The sequence below is a fragment of the Xenopus laevis genome, chromosome 4S (genome assembly GCF_017654675.1).
Source record: "Xenopus laevis strain J_2021 chromosome 4S, Xenopus_laevis_v10.1, whole genome shotgun sequence".
Lineage (NCBI taxonomy): Eukaryota > Metazoa > Chordata > Amphibia > Anura > Pipidae > Xenopus > Xenopus laevis.
This window is the reverse complement of record NC_054378.1, coordinates 130,500,810-130,527,686: the sequence shown is the minus strand read 5'-3', so window position 1 is coordinate 130,527,686 and position 26,877 is coordinate 130,500,810. Positions and strand designations below refer to the sequence as shown.

The window sequence follows — 26,877 nt, the reverse complement described above, 5'->3', positions numbered from 1 at the left end:
GGACAAATCCGAATCCTGCTGAAAAAGGCCGAATTCTGGCCGAATCCCGAACCGAATCCTGGATTCGGTGCATCCCTAATAATGACTGTTATTGGTTATGCCTGCAATAAATCATCTCCTCCCCCTTGTCATGTGACTCCATTTATTTTATTAGAAGACTGTAAGCCAATGCCAATGCCTTCAATGTGTTCTCCAAAAGAATCCCTTTGTGCAGTGGCAATAAGCTTCGTATTAAAGGAAAACTTTACCCCCAAAATGAATACTTGAGAGACAGTTTATATCAAATTAAGTGCCATATTAAAGAATTTTATCAAACTGGAATATATATTTAAGTAAATATTGCCCTTTTACATCTCTTGCCTTGAACCCCCATTTAGTGATGGTCTGTGTGCTGCCTCAGAGATCACCTGACTAGAAATACTACAGCTCTAACTGTAACAGGAAGAGATCACCTGACCAGAAATACCGCTGCTCTAACTGTAACAGGAAGAGATCACCTGACCAGAAATACTGCAGCTCTAACTGTACAGGAAGAGATCACCTGACCAGAAATACTGCAGCTCTAACTGTAACAGGAAGAGATCACCTGACCAGAAATACTGCAGCTCTAACTGTAACAGGAAGAGATCACCTGACCAGAAATACTGCAGCTCTAGCTGTAACAGGAAGAGATCACCTGACCAGAAATACTGCAGCTCTAACTGTAACAGAAAGAGATCATCTGACCAGAAATACTGCAGCTCTAACTGTAACAGGAAGAGATCACCTGACCAGAAATACTGCAGCTCTAGCTGTAACAGGAAGAGATCACCTGACGAGAAATACTGCAGCTCTAACTGTAACAGGAAGAGATCACCTGACCAGAAATACTGCAGCTCTAACTGTAACAGGAAGAGATCACCTGACCAGAAATACTGCAGCTCTAACTGTAACAGGAAGAGATCACCTGACCAGAAATACTGCAGCTCTAACTGTAACAGGAAGAGATCACCTGACCAGAAATACAGCAGCTCTAACTGTACAGGAAGAGATCACCTGACCAGAAATACCGCAGCTCTAACTGTAACAGGAAGAGATCACCTGACCAGAAATACTACAGCTCTAGCTGTAACAGGAAGAGATCACCTGACCAGAAATACTGCAGCTCTAACTGTAACAAGAAGAGATCACCTGACCAGAAATACTGCAGCTCTAACTGTAACAGGAAGAGATCACCTGACCAGAAATACAGCAGCTCTAACTGTACAGGAAGAGATCACCTGACCAGAAATACCGCAGCTCTAACTGTAACAGGAAGAGATCACCTGACCAGAAATACTACAGCTCTAGCTGTAACAGGAAGAGATCACCTGACCAGAAATACCGCAGCTCTAACTGTAACAGGAAGAGATCACCTGACCGGAAATACCGCAGCTCTAACTGTAACAGGAAGAGATCACCTGACCAGAAATACTGCAGCTCTAACTGTAACAGGAAGAGATCACCTGACCAGAAATACTGCAGCTCTAACTGTAACAGGAAGAGATCACCTGACCAGAAATACTGCAGCTCTAACTGTAACAGGAAGAGATCCCACTCATACAGGGAAATAGAAATCTGCACGACTCTTACATACAAGAGCCAAGAACAACACATGAAATAAAAGAGAAACGGACGTAGGCATTTACATACGTGAGTTAATAAGTTCAATTGTCTCTATAGAAATCTTATAGTGTGGGATTTTATGTCTGAGCCTCCAGCAATGTTTTCCACCCTAAATAAAGCAGCTTATTCCAGGAGGCGAGAGCCGGTATTTGGGTCACTTTATTTAGTGCCGCTCTGCTTGGCAGGAGAACTTGACTATTAAAGAGATAAGTTTGTGGGTCGCACGCGGCACAGTGACGAGAATGTAGGAGATTTCACTAAGAAATTCATAATAAGAACCAAACAATCCTTTTCTGGGAGAATTTTCATGGGGGAACTTATTCAATAGCCAGAAGTTCTGCTACACAGTTACTGGTATTAAAGGCCAAGCACAGAGCTGGGCCAGTGACAGCTGCAGTCCTCCATTGTGGAATATATTGCTAAGGGACCTGTTATCCAGAATGCTTACATGACCTTGTTTTTTTTTTTTGATAACGGAGTTAAATTCAGTAATTTGGATCTTCATACTTAAACCCAATAGGCTGGTTTTGCTTCCGATAAGGATTAATTATATCTTAGTACAAGCGACTGTTTTATAGTTACACAGAAAAAGAAAATCAGTTTTAAACACTTGGATAAAATGGGAGTCTATGGGAGACGGCCTTTCCCTAATTCAGAGCTTTCTTGATAACAGATCCCTTAACTACATATATCATAAACTGCCAATACATGAGAAGATCTGCTCACCAGTAATGGCGGGATCCCAATAAGGGGGCTATGCAAGTGAAAGACCACATTATGGGGCATCTGGCCTGTCCTCTGTCAGCTTAAACATAAACTCTGGAGACCCACAGCAAATTCAGTGTGTTTTTATTTCTCACACAACATGTTTCGGATACAGGTATCCTTCATCAGGAGCTTGTTGATCCTCTGTCACATCAGACCAATGGTTTGGCCCCATAAACACAGACCAATGAGCTCCCAGAAGGCTGGAGGGCTCAAGACACCAGCTACAATCAAACCTTGTCCAGTAAATACATTTTCACCACTTTCTGAGGTTACTTGCCCTTTCAGGAACACTTCAGTATCACTAGATGTGGTTTCAAACGTAAACACTCAGAGCAAAGTTATTAACGGTTTCTCGGAGCCAATGGGGCAGCTCCTGGGTAACCACAAGCACTTCCGCATTTCTAAATACAGAACCAAGACAAGAGCTGAATGTTAAAGGGACTTATTAACTGGGTGAGTGGTGTATAACAGGCGGCACAGTCTGCAGCAGGCAATTGTAGATAGAGAACGGACTCCTCTAGAATATCTGGGCAGAGTAGTAACTGTTGGGCAGCATGGCCTTAGTATAAAGTCATACCAAGCAATAACTACGGTGAAACGCGTGGGGAGAATAGTAATACAGCAATATAAATTGGGATGTGCGGGGCCCATGGATGCTGCCACCTGGGGGCCCCCACCCCAGCTGCGAGTGCCACCCCCCCAAGCACCACCACTACCCCCCTGCACTTACCCAACTGGCTGCATTCTCCTTGCTGGTGCAAACGCACACAGGGAAAATGGTGGAGCACTGCATTAAGCGCATAAGAAGCGGACCTGTAATCCAGAATGCACCGGACCTGGGGTTTTTCAGATAAGGGGTGTTTCCATAATTTAAATCTCCATATCTTAAGTCTACTAAATATTAAACACAATGGGTTTGTTCTGCCTCCAGTAGGGTTGCCACCCGGCCGGTATTTTACCGGTCTAGCCGGTAAAACACCTGCCAAGGCCAGGGCCAGTATTACAAATTTACCGGCAATGTAGCTGCCGGTAAATCTGTAATACCCCTATCAAAAGCCCTTGGTCTGCCCCAATCTGCTGAAAACGTACCTTTTTTCCCTCGTCTGTCCAATTGCGTGTCGTGGCTCTGCCCCCTTCAACGTCACGACACGCCCCCTCCGCCATCACAACACGCCCCTTTTCTTCCCACCCCCGCCATGGCCGGGGAAATCTTTTTGAAAGGTAACAACCCTAGCCTAAAGTGAGGGTTAATTACATTTTAATTGGGATCCAGTTGCATAACTATTAGGGATGCACCGAATCCAGTATTCGATTCGGGATTCAGCCATTTTCAGCAGGATTCGGGGTTGGGCCGAATTGTTCTGCTCGGGCGAACCGAATCTGAATCCTAATTTGCATATGAAGATTAGGAGCGGGGGGAAATCTCTTGACTTTTTTCACAAAACAAGGAAGTAAAAAATGTTTTCCCCTTCCCACCCCTAATTTGCACATGCAAATTAGGATTCGATTTTCAGCTGAATCATTCACAAAGGATTCGGGGGTTTGGCCAAAACTAAAATAGTGGATTCGGTGCATCCTTAATAACTATAGGAGGAAGCAGACCGCGCAGTCACAGGGGGGCCCGGACTGTACGTGAATTAGAAAACCCCCTCCTCGCAAACCGCTCTCTTACCGGCGAGGAAGGGGACGCTGGTCAGGGCAGGCGATGGGCGGAGTCGGGGTAGGTAAAGGGCGGAGTTGGTGTGGGACAGGAAGTGGGATGGGTGTGCGCCAGGCTCAATTCGGATCAATTACTAGTGCTCTATTATTATTACAGAGGAAAAGGGAATCACTTTAAAAATTATGAATTATTTGATGAAAATGGAATCTATTAGAAATATCCTTCCTGTGATTTAGAGCTTCCTGGATAATGGGTTTCTGGATAACAGATCCCATACCTGTAATAACTATTGGACAACACACATAGAGAATAGAACTAGAAGGAAAGCAATACGACTAATAGTGGGTGGGAATAGTAGGATAACAAAAGGTTTGTTCCCATTTGGATCATGATGGAGGGGAAAGTTGCAGTTCTGCGCAACACTTCTGTATGTGCGAAACCATCGCTCCTTCTGGGTCCCACTGATCTGTCACACACAGTTCATGATTAGTGATGAAAAATTTGTTTAAACAGTTTTTTTTAAGAGTGACTCTTCGGTCCAAATGCATTAAAGTCAATAGGCGTCTGAAATATTTTGATGCGCGCTAATTTTATGCGCACAACCATTTTGACGTGCGTCAATAATATTTGTTTTGTCGCTGCGAATTTTCCACTGCGGTCATTTCGCGAAAACATTTGCGGCCCAAGAAATGCAGAAATTCACCGCGGATCTATGTCTGGCGAATAAATTCGCCCATAACTATTCATGATTAGAGAGGTTTTAGGGGGTTCCATTGGACCCTCTAAAAACCAAACATATATGGAATCCACAGCCTGCCTGGCTAATTAGTAATTCATTTAGATGTATGATAAAAACGTAGTGCGTCTATTCCTGCGCTCCCCTGCAGCTGAATGCACCGTACCGCAGGGGAGCACAGCAGTAAGAGCCCTGAATCAGTTCAGTCTGCAGCATGCATCTAAATGTGCTAATTAGCCATGCAGGCTGCTGATTCCATATTTGTTCGGTTTTAAAGGGGTGAGGTGACAACCCTATATTTCAAGCGGTGTCCCCCCATCTGGCTCCCTTCAGCAACAGATTTAGTGGGCGGGCGCCCAGAGGCCACGCGGTCCTAGCACCCGCCCACTTACCCCCTCCAGTGTGAGCGCGCCTACCACCCTAAACCTGGGCCTTTGTGGCCTCGCCTTGCAGAACATGTGGTTCCAAAGAGCCAAAGCGCAGGCAGCACAGCAGCACCTCGCACCCTCTGCAGCGCAAGGCACCCAAGGGACGTGTCTCAGACTCTGTGCAAATCTTCATTTGCTCTTTCAACTCAGAACAATTAAACACCCTCCCGTCTTCACAAAGAAATCTACAAAAATAGAAAATAAATAAAATTCTTAATAAAAGTTCATTTTTACAGAAGTGGCGGCGCAAGTAACAGGAAACGGCACTTTCTGACTAACGCGGAAGGAAATCCATTGTGTTATCTGCGCTGCAAAGTCACCGTCCTAATCTCACAGCGATAGATTTCTCTCCGGGATATTAGAAATGATTGTTTTAATTGTCAATATATCTGTGGTTTGTGCCATTTCTAACATGGATGATGAGTGCAGAACAGTGACCTTGAAAGTACTTTTATGTTCTTACTTCCCTGCTCCTTCAGTGCAGTTAAAACTACTGGTCACTAATGAGAACACCTCGTTTACTAACTCCTCCTTGTCTGTAAGATGGAGATACAGAAAACAACTGGGGGGGGGGAGCGGTTATACAGAACCTCCATTTAAATTCATGATTTTGATTTACAGGGGGAGAGAGTAAATGTAAAAACAAAACAACAGTCAATGCTTTATAATAAAAAAAGGAAGAACATGTGGATTTTTGGAAGGGAAAGGAAGAATACATTTTTCAGTACAATGTCTGTTGATGTTTCTAATGTTAAACACAGGCTTATTTCCCCTTTAAAGCACTGTGCCTGTGATGTGCAGATATAATGAACTGGCGCATCTCCGAGTAAATAAAGATAAACACAGAACATAAGTTCCATAGAGTTTATTGGTAGGGTTAATGCTGCGCTACTTTATAACACAGAAGGGGGTCTCGGCTCGAAGGCAGGACTAGGAGGGTCTCACTGAGAGACAACACTCACTGCATATTTAACAGCCTCGAATATTTCTCTCTCACTAACAGAGCGGCTTGAGTTCATATAATGATGAGCCGACTCTCCCCACCTCTAACTACAGACCTGAATACAATGCGCTGGGCCTGATGAGAGCACAGGCAGCACAGACATGTATTTTTGTTAAATATTAAAAACTTATGATTATATAGGAGTATAGAGCAGTTATTATATAGGAGTATAGAGCAGTTATTATATAGGAGTATAGAGCAGTTATTATATAGGAGTATAGAGCAGTTAATATATAGGAGTATAGAGCAGTTATATATAGGAGTATAGAGCAGTTATTATATAGGAGTATAGAGCAGTTATTATATAGGAGTATAGAGCAGTTATTATATAGGAGTATAGAGCAGTTATTATATAGGAGTATAGAGCAGTTATTATATAGGAGTATAGAGCAGTTATTATATAGGAGTATAGAGCAGTTAATATATAGGAGTATACAGCAGTTATTATATAGGAGTATAGAGCAGTTATTATATAGGAGTATAGAGCAGTTATTATATAGGAGTATAGAGCAGTTATTATATAGGAGTATAGAGCAGTTAATATCTGCACAACTGAAGTCTGGTGGTGGTGGGTATCATCATGCCAAGGGGTTTAGGGGTCTGAATACATTTGCCAGGTGATTTATGCGACAGATTTTCATGTCACTTTAAGACAAAGGGATCCTGAGTCTCCCATAGGGAAATATTCCTTTATAACCTGTCATAGCCCTAGAGGGAGTGTAGGGTGTCACAGGGAGGCTTCTGAAGAGTCAGTCAGTGTGCGTGACAAGGGCAGGTAGTAACGTGGCAGCCTGAGGGCCCAACTGTAATTATGAGAAGTGTCATTAACAAGAATGAGTTATTCAGCTGGAGATGTAAGGTCACAGGTTCCTCCATTCCAATGGGCCTCTGTCATTCAGGCCACCAAATCCCCAGCTGCAGTAGCCACAGTACCTTGAGGCTTCATAGCCACGAATTCTGCTCTGTCCCACATTAACCCAGTGAGAACGAGGAATGAATGGATATTGGGAAGTTGTATCAGGAGTCAGAAGCAGCAGTGCAGAGAAGAGAAAGGGACAGACACAATGACAGTTACACAGAACTATAAACCCAGTGAGAATGAGGAATGAATGGATATTGGGAAGTTGTATCAGGAGTCAGAAGCAGCAGTGCAGAGAAAGGGACAGACACAATGACAGTTACACAGAACTATAAACCCAGTGAGAATGAGGAATGAATGGATATTGGGAAGTTGTATCAGGAGTCAGAAGCAGCAGTGCAGAGAAGAGAAAGGGACAGACACAATGACAGTTACACAGAACTATAAACCCAGTGAGAATGAGCAATGAATGGATATAGGGAAGTTGCTTATAATGATATTTTTTTTAATTAGGCAAAACACTGTTTTGGGTGGAGTTTCCCTTTAATGGTTTCTCTAGATACATAATTAACTGCCTCAGACTAAACTCTGAATCAGAGATTTTCCTGCTCGGATGTTGCTGACTAAAGGGAGAGAGAGACCTTGGGCGGATTTTACAACCAATCAGGTAGCGGATCCCCTGCCCTACATGTTGTTCAGCTCATTATAATTAGGGCCACACCAGTTCTAGGAGTTCCCCAATAGACTAATTGTGCTTCAAACATCACAAGGACAATTGCAATAGACATCACCTCTGCATCAGATCCCTTTATAGGCCGGAATAAAACAGCGCCCCCTATGGATCAGATGCAGACACAGCAGGATCCTTTATATAGTCAGCTGGAGGTTCTGGTGGGTGGTCAGGGGCGTAACTGCAGAGGAATCAGACCGTGCGGCTGCAGGGGCCCAGGAGGTATAGGGGCCCATGAGGTCCTAATTCATATAAAATCTAAATAAATATTGGTAAAACTGGTCAACCTGGAGTGGGTGGTGCCATTGTTGACACATGGGCCCCAAAGTAAGGGTAAGGTCACACTGGGAGTTTTGGGGAGATTTAGTCGCCTGGCGACTAATCACCTCGTCTTTGCGGCGACCAATCTCCCCAAGGGAAACTTCAGCGACTTCGGAAAACGGATCGCTGCGTGTGATACGCGCCGGTGATTTTTCATTTTAGCCAGCACAGAGTGAGGGAAGGAGTTTGGGGAGATTGGTCGCCGCAAAGACGAGGTGATTAGTCGCCAGGCGACTAAATCTCCCCAAACGCCCAGTGTGACCTTACCCTAAAAGGTTTGTTCTGAGATTATTGCCCCATAAACACAGCAGGAATCCTTAGGGAGGAGTCAGACCTTTATGTAACAACACAAGCAGCCAATGAGCCGGCAGGAGAGGCTAAAGGAAGGGGCTACGTTATACACTCTGTCTGGTCCATATATAATAGAGCAGGTATGAAACAGTTTCACTTCTTACAATAAAGCAGAACAGGGAAATCCCAATATAGAGTCTTCCCCTCTTATATAAATAGAGGGGAAGAGGGGCATTCCCATGGTAACTGGGCATTTAGAGGGCACCAATTTAATATGCTAAGCCCTTACCAAACTCATACCCCTGATAATAAATCATGTCTGCCAGCTATTCCTGCTCCCCTAAATTGGAAGTTGGGGGCAGGGCAAAGACAGAATACACTGGGGTTTACTATTTATTTCAGGTCCAGAGACTACTGGGCCCCCCCTGGTCTCATATTATTCAGGGGACGCACTGGCAGAAAATGCATCAATGGGGAGATGGGAAAGTTCACTTTAAGCCGTGCCAGGAAGCAGTTAAAAGGCAAACAACATGTTTGTGTTAAAATCTGTTTCCCTTTATTAATAATAACAATAATAATAATTATTATTATTATAAGTATTTTTATTAAAAACAAAGACCTGCTGTGATTCATCTGATTCACTGGGATATGAATGAACCAGAAAATCCTGTACAAGGAGGGTGAGGGGAGAACAACACATGATTAGTCTGATGCATAAGTTACTTAACCTGCCATTAGCCCTGCTTAGTAGTATTCCTAGTGGTCCAGTAACCCATAGCAACCAATCAGAAATAAGCATTCACTGGTGTAGTGTATAACGAATACAGACAAAAACTAACTATGCTCAATGTTGGAAGGGGTTCAGGCTCACTGGGGCCACAGCATCAGGCGTCACCCGGGCCCCTGCCCCCCCCATCACCTCCAGGGGCCCCTGCACCAACGTCAATCCCATCTCCCCCCTCCCGGTGCTGTTAGACAGATAAAATGAAGAAGGATAATAACAAGTAGAACATTTCTGTAAAATCCAGATCATTCTTGGGCTTCTGGGCCTGGAGGTGATGGTATTTTGTGACCCTCGGCTTTTATCATGGAACACAGAATGCACTCATCCCATTGGCTCATTTACTGTACAGAAAATTTATATATTTAACCCTTTAATCATTAGCATGCCTCCATCATCATCCAGGTTGCCCCCAGTGGGGTGCATGAATGGTAATGACACACCTCCCAAAAATTTAGAAATAGAAAGAGGGGCAAACGCATTTACCGAGCCCAAATACCCATGTCCAGTTTAGAAAATTTGGCAAGTTACGAAAGTTTGAACATATATCATCTTATATTAAATTGTTACAATTGTTCTTTGCTTATTTTTAAATTGTTACATTTGTTTCTTAGCGTATTTTCAAATTGTTACAATTGTTTCTTTGCTTATCTTAAATTGTTACAAAAGTATCTAAGTGCACCTGCCACATATGCTGGGTTCTCTGCTAAAAGCCAATTAAGTTAGAAACGTTGTTTCTTTTTCTGCCTGTTCAGTGCAGGAGATCAAAGAGAAAGTTGGGACATTCCAGCAACAAACCTGGGACTGTGGGTTGAGCTGTCAAAATCAGGACTGTCTCGTGAAAAAAGGGATAGTTGAGAATTATGGGTAAGGGCAGAGACAGACGAAAAGATTCGGAGAGATTTAGTCGCTCGGCAACAAATAGCCTCTTCTTCGGGCGACTAATCTCCCCGAACTGCCTCCCTGCCGGCTACAATCTAAATTCGGGCGACTTCGGAAAACGAAGCAATCCAAGTTCCATCCCACTGGTGATTTCGATTCTAGCCGACGGGAGTGACTAAATCTCCCCGATTCTACTCGTCCGTCTCTGCTCTTAGGAACATTTTTGGAGATTTCTGTACTTCCCACATGAACTGGTACAGAGGATACCTGGGGGCGGGGCAAGGAAGATGGGGCAAGTTGAAAGAGGTGCCCTGGTCTGGGGTAGGAGCTTAGCGATTATATGCACATGGGGAGGGGCTAATAAATTGGCTCCTCCCAGCGGTTTTCTTCCTCCTTTCTTTGTAAAGATAAAACAGAATGTGGTTCTGATCAATCCTGATCCAGTTTAGCCAAATGGCATTTTCATCTCTTCTTGCCAAATTTTGTCTTCAACCTCCCGACAAAGTCAGCCGCAATTGTTTTTATTAACTGACAGAAGTGATCAGAGTATCCATGTTTTTCATAAAAACTTCGAAATGTAATTAAGCTTCTAAACACAGCCCAAATGTTCTATTTGTAAAGAGGGTCAGTGAAAGAATCCCTCCCCTGTTTGCAATGCTCAACCTGTGTCTCTCCAGCTGTTATTAAAGTGGTTGTTCCCCTTTAAATTAACTGTTAGTATGACGTAGAGAGGGATATTCTGAGACAATTTGCATTTGGTTCTTATTTTTTATTATTTGTGTTTTTCGAGTTATTTCGCTTTTTATTCAGCAGCTCTCCAGTTTGCATTTTCTGCCATCTGGTTGCTAGGGCCCAAATTCCCCTAGCAACCATGCATTGATTTGAATAAGAGACTGGAAATTGAATAGGTGAGGCCTGACTGAAAGATGAGGAATAAAAAGTAGCAATAACAATTTTAAAGCTGAAAAGAGTCAGAAGAAGAAGGCAAAAGATTTAAAAAAAAATAAACAATGAAGACCAATTGAAAAGTAGCTTAGGATTTGCCAATTTATAATATACTAAAAGTTAACTTAAACCACCTTTTAACTCCCAGATACTGGTACAGGCTGAGGGCAACACATAAATCCAATGTTCATGAAACAAATAACCAGTTCAGATGTGAAATTGTGTCTCCATTTGGTGTCAGGCTGCAAGAGGTTAAACATGTTCCAGTAGAGAAGCTCTGCTATTAGTAACCCCTGGGCTCTCTATGAGAATAAAGCTACAAACATCACACAGTCTGTCACACAGTGCAGAGACAGAGAGAAAGGACATTAGAAATAAAAGGGGAGACTCACCGGCTGCTGCACCTCCTGCCGAGCTCCTGTTCTGCTACTGAAGCCGCAGAGTTACCCAAATAACAGAGCAGTTACATTGCTGCTTGCAGAGCATGCTGGGAACTAGGAACCAGTCGGGGCGGGTTCTGAGCGTTACTCACTGACAGCATTTACTAATAGAGACTGCTAGTAAATAGGAAGCACTGACTGGTGACACTTCTACCTACAAAGCAACTTATGCTTGTGTCTATGGGAGGAGGCAGAGATACTCTGCAACTGCTTTTTGTTTCTCTTTCTTCCTGGTCTCACTCTCTCTTTAACCTGGTCTATCTGGTTGCTAGGGGAAGTGTCCTGGCAACCTGTTACCTCTTGTGTTCCTCTTTAGGCTCTACTTTACTTATTAAATACAGCATTCAAATTCCATGCCTATTTGCTATGGACAGTGAAACCACATATGTTGTGCAAACCCAAACACAAAATTGTATCAGGAGTCAGAGGCAGCAGTGCAGAGAAAGGGACAGACACAATGAAAGTTACACAGAACTATAAACCCAGTGAGAATGAGGAATGAATGGATATTGGGAAGTTGTATCAGGAGTCAGAAGCAGCAGTGCAGAGAAAGGGACAGACACAATGACAGTTACACAGAACTATAAACCCAGTGAGAATGAGGAATGAATGGATATTGGGAAGTTGTATCAGGAGTCAGAGGCAGCAGTGCAGAGAAAGGGACAGACACAATGACAGTTACACAGAACTATAAACCCAGTGAGAATGAGGAATGAATGGATATTGGGAAGTTGTATCAGGAGTCAGAAGCAGCAGTGTAGAGAAAGGGACAGACACAATGACAGTTACACAGAACTATAAACCCAGTGAGAATGAGGAATGAATGGATATTGGGAAGTTGTATCAGGAGTCAGAGGCAGCAGTGCAGAGAAAGGGACAGACACAATGACAGTTACACAGAACTATAAACCCAGTGAGAATGAGGAATGAATGGATATTGGGAAGTTGTATCAGGAGTCAGAAGCAGCAGTGCAGAGAAGAGAAAGGGACAGACACAATGACAGTTACACAGAACTATAAACCCAGTGAGAATGAGGAATGAATGGATATTGGGAAGTTGTATCAGGAGTCAGAGGCAGCAGTGCAGAGAAAGGGACAGACACAATGACAGTTACACAGAACTATAAACCCAGTGAGAATGAGGAATGAATGGATATTGGGAAGTTGTATCAGGAGTCAGAGGCAGCAGTGCAGAGAAGAGAAAGGGACAGACACAATGACAGTTACACAGAACTATAAACCCAGTGAGAATGAGGAATGAATGGATATTGGGAAGTTGTATCAGGAGTCAGAAGCAGCAGTGCAGAGAAGAGAAAGGGACAGACACAATGACAGTTACACAGAACTATAAACCCAGTGAGAATGAGGAATGAATGGATATTGGGAAGTTGTATCAGGAGTCAGAGGCAGCAGTGCAGAGAAAGGGACAGACACAATGACAGTTACACAGAACTATAAACCCAGTGAGAATGAGGAATGAATGGATATTGGGAAGTTGTATCAGGAGTCAGAGGCAGCAGTGCAGAGAAAGGGACAGACACAATGACAGTTACACAGAACTATAAACCCAGTGAGAATGAGGAATGAATGGATATTGGGAAGTTGTATCAGGAGTCAGAGGCAGCAGTGCAGAGAAAGGGACAGACACAATGACAGTTACACAGAACTATAAACCCAGTGAGAATGAGGAATGAATGGATATTGGGAAGTTGTATCAGGAGTCAGAGGCAGCAGTGCAGAGAAAGGGACAGACACAATGACAGTTACACAGAACTATAAACCCAGTGAGAATGAGGAATGAATGGATATTGGGAAGTTGTATCAGGAGTCAGAGGCAGCAGTGCAGAGAAGAGAAAGGGACAGACACAATGACAGTTACACAGAACTATAAACCCAGTGAGAATGAGGAATGAATGGATATTGGGAAGTTGTATCAGGAGTCAGAGGCAGCAGTGCAGAGAAGAGAAAGGGACAGACACAATGACAGTTACACAGAACTATAAACCCAGTGAGAATGGGTGGTGGGTCAGTAAGAAGAGTGTAGGGAGGATGATGTGAGAATTGGGGCACGGGGGGGGTTGGCAGCAAGAGGATGTGGTTTCATAGGAGACGTCACAATGACAAAACTGCTAAAGGGGAAGTTAAACTGTTCAATATAAATTGCACCAAAAGTATTGGGTCATTAAATAGGACACAACCCCTTTTTTTCCAGTTGTGACCCTCATTTGTAATAATGGACTATTAACCAACTGTGGGCCCAAATGGAACAATGTTGGTTGGGGGCCCCTATACTTAAAGGGCAAATAATACCAAAAAAGTTAATTTTTTTTATGAATTGAAAAGTCTCACCTGTTGATTGCCGACTGCAAAAATAAACCATTTTTGGCAAAAAAAAATCCTATTTTATATAAGAAAGGTTTAAATTCTTCTCCTGTAGGTACTTACCCACTGTTACCTGCCATGGACCCACAAGTCTTTTTGCCCATTTGTAGCACATTGTGAGGTTATAGTTCCTCTCTAGCAGCAATGAGCAACCTGCAGTTCTGTTGAGCTGCTCCTAACTGCCATTATAACCTCCTAACTGTCCCATTTTCTGTAGGACAGTCCCGATTCTGACAGCTCAGCCAATAGTCCTGGATTTTTATCAAATAATCCAAAAATTCTCTTTGATCTCTTGCACTGATGCCAGAAAAAGATACAAAGTTTCTGACAAGTAAATAAAATACAAGGCTTTTGGCTGAGCCTAGAATACTCAGCACCTGCACTGAGATACATTTGTAATAATTTAAGATAAGCAAATCAATTGTACAATTGTATTTAATATCAGCAAGTCTCTTGGAGAAACTGAGACTTGCAAGTTAATGGCCAATTCTAAGGATTTTTTTTAATTGGTCTTCATTATTTATAGTTTTAAATGATTTGCATTCTTCTTCTGACTCTTTTCAGATTTCCAATGGGGGTCACTGACCCCATCTAAAAACAAATGCTCTGTAAGGCTACAAATGTATTGTTATTTTACTTTTTATTACTCATCTTTCTATTCAGGCTTCTCCTATTCTTATTCCAGTCTCTTATTCAAATCAGTGTATAGTTGCTAGGGGAATTTGGACCCTAGCAACCAGATGGCTGAAATTGCAAACTTGAGAGCTGCTGGATAACTGAAAAACTACACATAATAAAAAAATTAAAACCAATTGCAAATTGTCTTAGAACATCCCTCTCTACATCATACTAACAGTTAATTTAAAGGTGAACAATTTAAAGGGAAATTTTCACCTTCATTAGCAAAACTGTTATAACACATAAAACATTAAAAATTTAATAAAATTGAACATGGTAATTAGGGCGTGCCCCATGCTACAGATCTTTTCCCAGGTTTCAATCCTCCCCTCCAACAGTTGGGATCCAAAGAGGCCAAGCACTTTCAAAGAATAGAACAGGGACACCTCCTGGACAGTTACTGAACTGCAGGGAAAATAATTTAACCCAGGACAGGGAACGTGTATATGAGAAGCACACTTACTGTAGCTGCCCAAATTTCTTAGGGTATTTCCTGAAATGACGGGTAACAAAACCTTGAGCCCCTACAAGATTTACATCATTTACCAAAAAAAAAAAAAAAGAAGCAGAGTAAATACCAGTGCAGCTGACAAAGCAGAGACATAAGGTCCTTAATCTGTCAGAAAGATAATTATAAAGAATAAATTATGAGCCCTGCATAACCTTAGGATTTGTCATTTAAATAATATATAATAATAAAATAATATATTTATATGTCACTGTGTGCTCATCTCTATGCAAATAAAGAAAAGACTCATCACAACTACTGGTTATTAAACTTGTCTGCTCTTCCCCCTGCAACTGTTAATTCTCATTGGCCAGAGGCTGCTCTCATTATGGGGAAGAGGCGGGGCTGTGAGTATGGCAGGGAATGGGAGAGAGGCGCATACAGCTGGTGCGCTGGTTTCACATACAGTAGCGTTGTACAGGGAAATTATAGGAGTTACACTTCTTTGGGTCTTAAAAAGTTCACTGTCACAACTCATTAAAATAATAACTGGGGATTTACTAAATCTGTTATCATGGTCACCTAATGGGAGAAATTGGGTTCTAACTAAAAGCACTAACTGCAATAAGCATTTTTACTTATTGCTATGAACCCAGGGATGTAAATGAAGACTTCAAATATCCTTATCATTTACAGTAGGGGGTACATTATCCCTTATAATACATGAGTGATACTCAGAGTTCCCTGTATAACTCAGCCTGCAGCCTTGTGCCTTTATATGGTCACAGAACAACCCCTCAGTGACTTCTAATATCCTTATCATTTACAGTAGGGGGTACATTAGCCCTTATAATACATGAGTGATACTCAGAGTTCCCTGTATAACTCAGCCTGCAGCCTTGTGTCTTTATATGGTCACAGAACAACCCCTCAGTGACTTCTAATATCCTTATCATTTACAGTAGGGGGTACATTATCCCTTATAATACATGAGTGATACTCAGAGTTCCCTGTATAACTCAGCCTGCAGCCTTGTGCCTTTATATGGTCACAGAACAACCCCTCAGTGACTTCTAATATCCTTATCATTTACAGTAGGGGGTACATTATCCCTTATAATACATGAGTGATACTCAGAGTTCCCTGTATAACTCAGCCTGCAGCCTTGTGCCTTTATATGGTCACAGAACAACCCCTCAGTGACTTCTAATATCCTTATCATTTACAGTAGGGGGTACATTATCCCTTATAATACATGAGTGATACTCAGAGTTCCCTGTATAACTCAGCCTGCAGCCTTGTGCCTTTATATGGTCACAGAACAACCCCTCAGTGACTTCTAATATCCTTATCATTTACAGTAGGGGGTACATTATCCCTTATAATACATGAGTGATACTCAGAGTTCCCTGTATAACTCAGCCTGCAGCCTTGTGCCTTTATATGGTCACAGAACAACCCCTCAGTGACTTCTAATATCCTTATCATTTACAGTAGGGGGTACATTATCCCTTATAATACATGAGTGATACTCAGAGTTCCCTGTATAACTCAGCCTGCAGCCTTGTGCCTTTATATGGTCACAGAACAACCCCTCAGTGACTTCTAATATCCTTATCATTTACAGTAGGGGGTACATTATCCCTTATAATACATGAGTGATACTCAGAGTTCCCTGTATAACTCAGCCTGCAGCCTTGTGCCTTTATATGGTCACAGAACAACCCCTCAGTGACTTCTAATATCCTTATCATTTACAGTAGGGGGTACATTATCCCTTATAATACATGAGTGATACTCAGAGTTCCCTGTATAACTCAGCCTGCAGCCTTGTGCCTTTATATGGTCACAGAACAACCCCTCAGTGACTTCTAATATCCTTATCATTTACAGTAGGGGTACATTATCCCTTATAATACATGAGTGATACTCAGAGTTCCCTGTATAACTCAGCCTGCAGCCTTGTGCCTTTATATGGTCACAGAACAACCCCTCAGTGACTTCTAATATCCTTATCATTTACAGTAGGGGGTACATTATCCCTTATAATACATGAGTGATACTCAGAGTTCCCTGTATAACTCAGCCTGCAGCCTTGTGCCTTTATATGGTCACAGAACAACCCCTCAGTGACTTCTAATATCCTTATCATATATGTATATTGTGCTGAGAAGGAAAGAGGCATCATCGGAGTGGGGTCCGACCCTGGAAAGAGGAAATACCTGGGGCTGCGGCAGGGAAAACAAAACCATGGGAATGTTACAATAAGTGAATCTGGGCCTTTAATGCAGCAGAAATGGACCCAATTAAAGCTTGTGTAAAAACAATACAGGATTAAATAAAACAGGGGTTATTAATGTAATTTTATCCCTTTGCTCAGTCTGACTAATCCCCAAAACCAGGCAGATCTGATGCCTTTGGGCTGATCACACAGACAGGTGGGAGGAACGGCGGAAGCTGCACATTCTGCTACATTTCTACTGATCTTAATGTGAGAACATGCAGAATCCAACACACAGTACTGCGCCAGATGCAGCCCAAATACACCCAAACCACCACCTCCGAAAAACTGCCCATACCTCCCAACTGTCCCTTTTTCAGAGGGACAGTCCCTCTTTTGACAGCTCAACCCACAGTCCCTCATTTGTACTGGAAAGTCCCTCTTTTCTCTGCACTGAACAGCCAGAAAAAGAAACAAAGTTTCTCACTTAATTGGCTTTTAGCAGAGAGCCCAGAACAGTTATGACGGTTATGATCCAACAGGTATTCAGAAAAGGGCCCAAAGAGTGTTTAGGAGTAAATGAGCACCCAAGGGTGCCCACATTCCACTCTGTTGTTTTAAGGGCTGAATTTAAGGCAATATCCCCCTGCAATTATTTCTGCCTAAACTGATTCCATCGCAGGCTGCCGCGAGGATGAAATGACAGCACAGCGATTGTCAGCTTGAACAAAAACTTAATGGTTTCTGTTTTTGTCTGGCGGAAAGATTAAAGGGCAAGAGATGTTTTGCTGAAATCTGAACCTGCAATCACGGCCGTCACACAGAGGATTCACAGGGATCTGCCAGCTGGCATTGTGCAACTGTCAGACAGAGAAGACTAATGGGAGAAAATTCCACCTGTTCCTGCTTGACTCACCTTTATTGCTCTGAGCCCCACGTATGAAGCCAATGTCATATCTACAGGCCTCAAAACTCAATTGCCACCCACTGGCTGGTGTATAGGGCTTTATACTCACTTGCTATAAATAAATATATCAGGGACACTAAAGGCGCAAGTGCAAATAACAGACATAAATCACCTCTGATGTCTCTGATGTTGGGAGATAATATGAGGCAGAAACAAGAGGGGTCACAAATTGGGATGTGAATCAGAATAAAGTGAATCAGGGATAACAGAAAGAAGGTGACGCACAAGATTCTCAAAGTAATTGTGTATTTCCAGGCTTTTGGCAAACGTTGTACAATAGGGCTGTCACTTTTATATACCAGGGTGATTAAAAAACAAAAGTTCAAGGAGAAACAGTTACTGTTTAAGAAGTAACATTTATTCACAAACCCCAGCCTGAAATTCCAGGGTCGACGCTACTGAAGTGGCCAAAAACCCAAGTTAATTCACTGCAGAAAAGAAAAGGGTCGTCTCCAGGAAAATGGGTCCCTGAATGACACAGAAATGATTTGTGAAACACTGTCTGTATTCCTTTAAATCTCATTCTCTGTTCTGGGCAATGGGCAGAAGCAGAACTTGAGGTTTTACCAACTCACCTAAATGCAGAAGCAAAAGGTTTATTTGGGGAAGGAATCAGAGATACCAGGGCCACTTATAGAATAATGAGTTTGATGATATATTCCCAGGCTGACAGAGAGGAGAAGGCAGAGAACTATTTTGCTTTTGGGTCCAGTGACTTCTAGATACAACTGCAGCCTAAAAACTGAACCTCGATGTAATATCAACAAATTCTTCAGGATAATGTTCAAGCATCAGTCACAAAGTTGAAGTTCCGCTGCAGGGGTCGGATATTCCAACAAGACAATGACCCTAAACTCACTTGGAAATCTACAAAGACATTTATGCAGAGGGACAAGTCCAATATTCTGGAGTCCCCCGACTTGAATATCATGGAAAATCTATGGGATGATTTGAAGCAGACTGTCCATGCTCGGCAGCCATCAAATTTAACTGAACTGGAGAGATTTTGTATGGACCAATGGTCACAAATAGCCACATCCACAATCCAGACACTCATCAAAGGCTATAGGAGGCGTCTAGAGGCTGTTACATTTGTAACTAAGTATTAATATCTCTGTTGGGGTGCCTAAATTTATGCACGTGCCTAATTTTGTTATGATGCATATTTTCTGTTAATCCAATAAACTTTATGTCACTGCTGAAATACTACTGTTTCCATAAGGCAAGTTATATATTAAAAGGAAGTTGCTACTTTGAAAGCTCAGCCAACGATAAACAAAACTCCAAAGAATTATGAGGGGTTCCCAAACTTTTTCATGTGACTGTATATAGGCTCAGGTTTGCCCAAATTCCAAAGCAACTCTGGGATTCAGTCCATTGCTTGACATGTGGTACCATTTAAAGGTGGCCATAGACTCAAAGATCCGCTCGTTTGGCGACATCGCCAAACGAGCGTATCTTTCACCGATATGCCACTAACGGCATGGCTATATCAGTCCGCCAAGGGGCTCTGATGGGTCGGTCGGTTAAAAATCAAACCTTCCCGATCAAAATTGTGGACAGATATCGATCGGGAAGACCCGGCGGAAGCCCCCATACACGGGCAGATAAGCTGTCAAATCGGTCCAAACGACCAATATCAGCAGCTTTATCTGCCCATGTATGGCCACCTTAAGGAACATCTAATTGGGTGGGACACTTGATGGGTGCCTAGTCGCCCAGTGGATAATCCAAGCCCACAATGCTCAGCCAAATGGCAATGGTGCTTGATCCATTCCCCCCAATGTGTTCTGATAACTGCAAATCCCACTCCAAATCCTATAGGGAGCCAGACTCCAGCCCCCAACTCAACCCCTAGTTCCAGCCCGGCAAACCCACACTGCACTGCTCACAATTATGGGTCAGTGATGAGCAAAATTGTTCCCCAAGTTTCGTCACAAAAATGACACCCATAATGCATGAAAAAAAAATTGTCAATGTTGTCATGAATGAATTTTGGCGAATTTTCATCCATTTTGCTAATTTTGGGTGAAGGAAAACAGGTTAGATTCGCCCATCACTAGTCAGAACATAGCTAAAGAGTTTCTGGAATACAAGTACTATATCAGTTTATTATCCTTCTAGAGGCCCTACTAGTTTATAGAATATGGGGGTTAGAATATAAAATAAGAATATGGGGGGGGGGAGTTATATAAGATGCAGATTTTACACCAGGTATAAGGCTGTTTATAGTCTCTGCACTAACCAAACAAGGGACAAACCAAATGCTGCTTTCAAATGAAATTAGATGTATAAATAACTGAATAGCTTTAAATAATTGAAAAAGGGTGTTTTTGGTTGCAGTTCCCCTTTAATGTGCAGTGTTAGTAGATAATTGCACTCTGTACAGACAGAGAATAAATATATTTACTGTATAAACATAGAACAGAGCAGACGTCTTCCCCTTAGGCCGTGGCATCAATATTGATGGAGGACAGGCTAAGGCATTACATATGGAGTAATCAAGCAGGAGCCGCTCATAGATCTACACAAGACACTTCACTCCATCATCACCTCCTGGGACAATGTCTTCACATTCCCATAAAGAAAAAGAGTGGCCATGATAGCGAGAAAACCATCGACCTTGAGAGCGATCAATAGAGCCGGAGACATCTCCTGACTGTATGAGACAGACGAGACTTCTGCTCTTATTTCTCTTTTCCAGAGACTCCCGGCCACGTCTCTACTCTACTTGGAGTTGTATGTTCATCTTGCTGAGCCCCTGCATTTAGGTATATGGGCACATAGAGAAGCCAGGCCTTCCAACTGTCATTTGCTGTAACCAACCAGCCTGCCAAGTGCCGCAGCTTCTCCGCCAGGAATACATCATATAAACCCTTAAAGGGACACTATTGAAAAAACTGTTTAGATTGGGCCCTGGGGCTCAAGACTAATCAAGAACAATGTTCTGTTGTCAAAAAGTAATTTAATTTCATCCCTTTAAGCGCCAGTTGTACTGTCTCCTCTGACATCTTGGAGAGTGTGAGATAGCAATCAGTTCCCAAGCTGTCACGCAGGAACGAGCGATGTCTCATAACATAAGCGCCCGGACTGGTTTTATAACCGAGCTCAGACGGTGAACCAGGGACAGATCAATGATTGGCCGCATTTCTCATCGGCATCAATATAACAAGCAGACGTTCCTCTAAAGTGACCACGTGACCTGTTTATATTTAGGTTTTACAATAACTGTTAATTAAAATATTGTTTGTCCAAAGGCTTCTCATTCATCTGCATATCTGAGTTAATTCATGTCAGCTCTACAGCAGTAGCGCCCTCTGGTGGTCATTTTTCTTTTAAATAAAAAATGGTGGAAAGCTTAAAGCGATTTCTGTAGTGGTAACTGTTAAACCAAGTGTATCTCAGGCACAGGGAGAACCACCCTTCGATCAAGCTACGTAGCATGTCTGGTCTGCCCCAAAATATTTTTAAAAAATAGCATCCCTTTAAATGGCCTCAACCAAAACTATGAGCCAATCCAACACAAAAATGTACAACTAGCTAGAATGAGCTACTTACTCTAGGTTTAGGGGATTGGTTGACAGGTACTAACAGCCCCAACAGGCTCCCTGGGATTGGCTGCTTCCACATTGAATACAGCAGTTAATTATGTGACACTCCAATGGGGCAGGGTATTCATCATGAACAAGTGTCGTGGCTCACAGCAGTTACCTATATAAGATGCACCCCAGCTTTAAATCCTTTAAAGGGATACTGTCATGGGAAAACATGTTTTTTTCAAAACGCATCAATTAATAGTGCTGCTCCAGCAGAATTCTGCACTGAAATCCATCAGCTGCCTCCAGTCATGTGACTTGTGCTCTGATAAACTTCAATCACTCTTTACTGCTGTACTGCAAATTGGATTGATATCACCCCTTCCCTTCCCCCCCCACCCCAGCAGCCGAACAACGGAAGGTAACGAGATAGCAGCTCCCTAACACAAGATAACAGCTGCCTGGTAGATCTAAGAACAACACTCAATAGTAAAAACCGATGTCTAAAAACCAAGTCCCACTGAGACTGATTCAGTTACACCCTAAAGTGCAGGCACAAGTCACATGACTGGGGCAGCTGGGAAACTGACAAAATGTCTAGCCCCATGTCAGATTTCAAAATTGAATATAAAAAAATCGGTTTGCTCTTTTGAGAAATAGATTTCAGTGCAGAATTCTGCTGGAGCAGCACTAGCAACTGATGTGTTTTGGAAAAAACATGTTTTTCCATGACGGTATCCCTTTAAATCCTCCAAGCTTACTAGATATCCTGCAGAAGCAGATTCCTAATGGAAAGTTTAATGCAAAAACCCGCACTCGGGGAACAAAAGTCTCTGTAACTGTGTATTAAAATGTAGCACCATTACGCAGGTCCCTCCGAAACAGAATCATCAAGAACAGTCATCCTATAGAAGAACAGTGACCAGACACATGCGATGGCCAAGGATTATGGTTTATCATTTGGTTTAGGATAAGGCCCGGGGGCCAGTATAACGGTGTTAAATTTCAAGAATTGCCAATTGATACTTGCCTTTTTATAAATATGTCCAAAACGACCAGTGCCCAAATCCAATACATAAATGTGTCATATACACGACTTGCAGCATCAGGATTTGCAGACTTTAATTGGGAAAAGTGATTTACAAGATGAGCACAACCCAATTCTATGGAGGAATAACGAATACGTGGATATTTTCCTATATCTTTAACTTTGATATGAGTGAAGGTGACGTCCGAAGTCTACTGACCAATAACCACTGGCTTAAGGCAAGATGATAATACAGGTATAGGACCTATTCTCCAGAATGCTCGAGACCTGGGATTTTCTGGATATTGGATCTTTCTGTAATTTGGATCTTCATACCTTAAATCTACTAGAAAATCATATAAACATGAAATAAAGCCAATAGGTTGGTTTTGCCTTCAATAAGGATTAATTATATCTTAGTTGGGATCAAGTACAAGTTACTGTTTTATTATTACACAGAAAAAGGAAATCATTTTTAAAATTTTTGGATTTTTGGATATGGGAGATGGCCTTTCTGTAATTCGGAACTTTCTGGATAACGGATCCCATAACTGTATATACTTCTTCATTCTAGTCTGCCCATTTGCAGCCCATAAATTGGACCTTTCTCTAGTTCCCCCTACATTATGGGATCTCAAACTGGAGCATCCGCTGTACCTGCCTGATTGAGGCCCTGAGCCTGGCACTGTACAGATTTTATTAACCCAGTAAATATATATAAATATAAACACGTCCTTCAAATTTAACCCTTCCTGTGCTGGCACTAAGCACTGCCCCCCATTGTGCAGAATAGTATGCAGAGACGCGGCAGCCATTGGGTCTGACAGTTTGCCCATCGACTTTGCGCCAAACAGATTTCCTGCAAAAAATATTTTATTGGGCACAAATGAAAACCAGTGGTCGGAGTTGACTTTAAGTGTAGAATGAAGCAGAAAACAAGGTTAGTGCTAAGAAACGCGCTGATCTGTGTATTCATGTAATCGGCCAGATTAGGGATTGTAGGGCAGATCTCGCTTTCATATAAAGTAGGTCAGTCGGCAGATTACAGGAGAAACAATGGAGACACCAAATAATTCCTGGGATCTGGCAAAAGTGCTGGGGGATAATCTCTGCACAGAAACGTCATACACTTTCATTTGCTGGTGTTACTGTTCCTTTCAGGGATGCACCGAATCCACTATTTTGGATTCGGCCGAACCCCCGAATCCTCCGTGAAAGATTCGGCCGAATACCGAACCGAATCCTAATTTGCATATGCAAATTAGGGATGGGAAGCGTAACATTTTTTTACTTCCTTTTTTTGTGCCAAAAAGTCACGTATATGCAAATTAGGATTCAGATTTGGTTCGGCCGGGCAGAAGGAATCCGAATCATGCTGAAAAAAGTCGAATCCTGGATTCGGTGTATCCCTAGTTCCTTTTATGGGGAACTATATCCCCCCTTTCCATCACTTTTTAACTAGTATCCCCCTCCCTCTCACCAACCCAATTCAACTCCCACAACTGACCCTCTCCCAGGTATATGTGCCCATGGCCATCTGGGAAAAGGGATGGGGTTTTGGGGTGTTAGTTAAAAAGCGATAGGGTGTTTAGTGGCATTTTAACACTTATTTATAGCAAAGGTTTCCTCGTTTCTGATTGGCTGTCAGTAGACCAATGTGCCCCCAGCACAGACTTGAGAATATAAAGAAAAGAGGGTGGCAGTTTGGCCACATATCCACTAGGGGAATCTGTCAGTTATTTATTCACAACAGGTTGAACATTAAGCAGCTGAGGAATCTCTTGGGGTACAGGGCTGTCAATCAAAGCTTTCAAGCAGAGTCCTGATATCAGGGCAGATTTCATTGATCTTCTTACACCCTCCCCAAATTGTCCATCACCCCACCCAAGACAAGCTGTCCGGTCCATCACCAGCTGCAGGCCATATACTGCACAAATATAGTCATCCAACACTAAGAACTTATTATGGTCTATAGAGTGCAGCACTCTTCCCAACTTAATAACTTCAGGTGCGTAAAAAAAATGAAGTTGAATATCACATTGTTCCCTTTATGACGCCAAGCTTTATAAAACACAAGGGCAGTAACAATATGCTGTATACACATGTATATTATGGGTATAATTTCCAATTCATGTAGATCAGAGAGATGTAATAAGCACCAGACAAGACAAGACTTGTATTCCCGTCAGCCCTGCCAGCTGTGAGAGGTTTCTCTATTAGAATATAATGAACAGACACCAAAAAAAGGGCATAAAATCCAACTTAGGGTCTCTGGTTGCCAAGGCAACTTCTTTTGCAACTTCTCTCTTAAGGGAGAACGTGCATCTTCCCAGATTTATCTATAAAAGCCATTAAACCTTCATCTTCCTCCTCCTCGCTCAGTACATCAGTCAGGGATTGTGCTGAATGAATGAGAATTCTCCTTCCAAAGAGACTGGACTTGATGGCCGGTGTCTTTCTTCAACCTCACCTTCTATCTTCCTTTACAAGCTGCGGCACTAAAAGGGTTAAGGTGCTGGTTGCTAGGCTGAGTTTCCTAACAACCGTGCTTTGGAAAGTGGTATGTGAAGCAAAGGGCCTCATTAGAACTACTTTTAATGAACATGGATAAGTAATAAATTTAGCAACACAATCAGTGGGCATTGGAGTCAGAACAGCAACAAACAACTCAAGTAAAATAAATAAAGACCAACTGCAAAGCTGAATCTGGCAATTTAAATTAAAACTTCCCTTTTGCATTTCATTAGAATATTAAACAGCAAGTTTCCTATTCTGTACACATAAGAAATATACACCTGGCGTGACGCTGGAGCCCTTTGCGGTGCAGTTGAGACTAATCGTGTCCGAGGTAGTTCCTACTTGCAATTAAACAATTAACAACTCCCGGCTAAGCCTTGGCCTCCCCAAAGAGAACATACAAGGTTAAAACATGCATTACTTTTGCTTGTTGCCATAGCAATGCAGCTCCCATTTCCCACTGGACCGCAGAGCTGACATTCTGAAGGGCACATGAAATTGGAGCTGTTTTTGCAGTCTCATTACTTTTGGCATGCTTATTATTATTATTATTATTATTATTATAATAAAGGTGCAGTGGGACTCAAATAGGAGCAGGTTTTGCACCAGCGCACGACCCCACTATATAAATATATAAGGGACTGGCCAGGTCTGACTATTCTGGGATCCAATTTCTTTCTATATGTTGCTAATTTGGCCTTTAAACTAGGAGCTGCATGCTACAGAGAGCAGAGCCTACAGAACAGGTGCATCTTCAGGTAACTACAGTTCCCAGCATCCTCCAGCAGCCAGTGCAGGGAGCAGTGTAACGGCTGGAGAGCCGGAGCTGGTGACTGTGTAAGGAAGACCCTTTATCTCCCAAAAGATCACATCTTGTCCCCACAAATAAAGGAGAAACATGGATTTGTAGCCAATCAGCACTTACCCCAACTGTACCATTTGCCGGGCACCCTGAATCCTGATGCCCAGAAGAGTCGCCCAGCGCAGCCCCCAGTCTCCTCTCTCAGCGCCAGGCAACTGGGTCATGTGAAGGTTGTTCCACCCAATGTTACTGCATCCCAAAGGGTCCCAGTGCCCAACTCCTTCATTCACAGCAGCACTCAGCACTGACCAAACCAGACTGGGAGTAGAGACTGGGAGTAGAGTGCAGCAGCAGAAAGCCTCCCTACAGTTGCCATGGAAAAAAATGTGCGGGGGGGAGGGATGACAAAAGCAGCCAATGAGCACAGAGGAAAAGCACTGGATGAGCTGACAAAAAGATCTCTCCTTGTCTGTGCGACACTAACAGGCATGTACTCCTACAGACTGTGCTTGCACACTCACCTGCAGAACCAACAAACATGCACTCTAACAATCTGTGCTTGCACACTCACCTGTAGAACCAACAAACATGCACTCTAACAATCTGTGATTGCACACTCACCTGCAGATCCAACAAACATGCACTCTAACAATCTGTGCTTGCACACTCACCTGCAGAACCAACAAACATGCACTCTAACAATATGTGCTTGCACACTCACCTGCAGAACCAACAAACATGCACTCTAACAATCTGTGCTTGCACACTCACCTGCAGAACAAACAAACATGCACTCTAACAATATGTGCTT

General features: G+C 42.6%; 1 protein-coding gene across 2 annotated transcripts in view; it reads right to left on the bottom strand.

The window, feature by feature from the left end:
- Positions 1-26,877, bottom strand: part of fgd3.S (FYVE, RhoGEF and PH domain containing 3 S homeolog) — a 68,518-nt gene that overhangs the window by 33,399 nt on the left and 8,242 nt on the right. The gene's annotated exons all lie outside the window — the stretch shown is intronic.